Source organism: Chelonoidis abingdonii, chromosome 1, assembly GCF_003597395.2.
Source record: "Chelonoidis abingdonii isolate Lonesome George chromosome 1, CheloAbing_2.0, whole genome shotgun sequence".
In the NCBI taxonomy this organism is placed as follows: domain Eukaryota; kingdom Metazoa; phylum Chordata; order Testudines; family Testudinidae; genus Chelonoidis; species Chelonoidis abingdonii.
Window position 1 is genome coordinate 56125727 of NC_133769.1, and position 1832 is coordinate 56127558.

General features: G+C 52.1%; 1 protein-coding gene across 2 annotated transcripts in view; it reads left to right on the forward strand.

Moving 5' to 3' along the window:
* Positions 1 to 1482: 1482 nt before the first annotated feature.
* Positions 1483 to 1832, forward strand: part of PNPLA8 (patatin like domain 8, phospholipase A2) — a 70882-nt gene continuing 70532 nt past the window's right edge. For both annotated transcript variants that reach the window (XM_032793450.2, XM_032793460.2), the window contains exon 1: positions 1483 to 1681. The gene's annotated coding sequence lies outside the window, so the exon portion shown is untranslated. The remainder of the gene's footprint in view (positions 1682 to 1832) is intronic.

Below are 1832 nucleotides of genomic sequence, written 5' to 3' on the forward strand. Positions count from 1 at the left end.
AGCAAAGGCGCTTAAGCATAATAAGAAGTCATGGGAGAAGAGGGAAGGTCCTCTCATGGATCACTAACTGGTTAAAAGACAGAAAACAAAGGGTAGGAACAAATGGTTAGTTTTCAGAAGGGAGAGAAGTAAATAGTGATGTCCCCCGGGGACCAGTACTGGAACCAGTGCTGTTCAATATATTCATAAATGATCTGGTAAAAGAGCTAAGCAGCAAAGTGGTATAATTTGCAGATGGTACAAAATGACTCAAGATAGTTAAGTCCAAAATTGACTGCAAAGAGTTACTAAACTAGATGAGTGACAACAAAATAGCAGATGAAATTCAATGTTGATAAATGCAAAGTAATGAACACTGGAAAACATAACCTCAATTATACATACAAAATGATGGGATCTAAAAGTTAGCTGTTACCACTCAACAAAGATCTTGGCATCATTGTGGATAGTTCTCTGAAAACATCTGCTCAACGTGCAGCAGCAGTCAAAAAGCGAACAGAATGTCAGGAACTATTAGGAAAGTGACAGATAAAACTTCACAAAATATCACAATGCCACTACGTAAATCCATGGTACGTCCACACCTTGAATAGCATGTGCAGTTTTAGTCACCCAAGACAAAAAAAATATATTAGATTGGAAAAGGTACAGAGAAGAGCTACAAAAATTCATGGCTGGGAAAAACATCACAGACCATGAAATCTGATCTACTCCACAGTAAGGGGCAGGGATGTGGGATCCCCATATGAGAGGGATTAATAAGACTGGAACTTTTCAGCTTAGAAAAGAGATGACTAAGATGGAATATGATAGAGGTCTACAGAAAGTGACTAAGGAAGTGTTATTTACTCCTTCACATAACACAACACCGAAGGGTCACCCAACAAAATAAATAGGCACAGGTTTAAAACAAACCAAAGGAAGTACTTTTTCACACAACGCAGTCAACCATGGAACGTGTTGCCACAGAACATTGTGAAGACCAAACTGTAACTGGGATTAAAAAAAAATGAGATACTATCCATCAATGGGTATTAGCCAAGATGGTCAGAGATACAACCCCAGGATGTGAGTATCAGAAGCTAGGCCTGGGGCCGGCAATTGGGCACTGGACAAATTGCCCTCGCCATTCCCTCTAGAACATGGGAGATGGGCCACTGTTAGAAGACAGGCTACTGGACTAGACGGACCATCCCGCTGACCCAGGAGGGCGAGTCACACGTAGCGGGGCTGCCCGGTGGGCCCAGCCGCCCAGAGCCCCGCGGTTTGAGGGCGAGTAGCGAGGCTGGGGTCCTGCGCTGGGAGACACACTCGGCGGACGAAAGGAGCGGGCGCAGCGCTTGGTGCCGGGGAGCGTCCAGCACCCTCGGACTCACCGGCCCAGGCCAGGGCCAACGCCCGGTCCGCGGCGGGTGCCTCACGCAGCGCTGGGCGGAGGGGACGACGCGCACCGCTTCCCAACTGGTTCCGGGTCCGGCGCGTGCGCGCTGGCGTCTGCGGTTCCTGCACGTCGCTGTTGTTGTTTTGAGCCGGTCTCCAGGCCCCGCCGCCCGCGCCGGGAGCGACGGGGAACGGCCCCGGGGCTGCCCCTGCCTGGGAGGGGCGGCGGCAGGTCGCGAGGCCTCCTCGGGGTCTTGCTAGAGAGGGAGCGGGGCCATCGCCCAACAGGTGCCCCCGCGGGGTAAGTGTCGGCGGGCTCCGCTCAGCGCCGGCCGGGACTGCCCGCGCTCGGCACACGCCTGAGCGGCTCCTCGGGCGTGTGCGAGATTGTGGCCCGCACGTCTGGGGACGGTCGGGTGAACAAACGAGACTGTGACAGGCCTGTCTCGGGG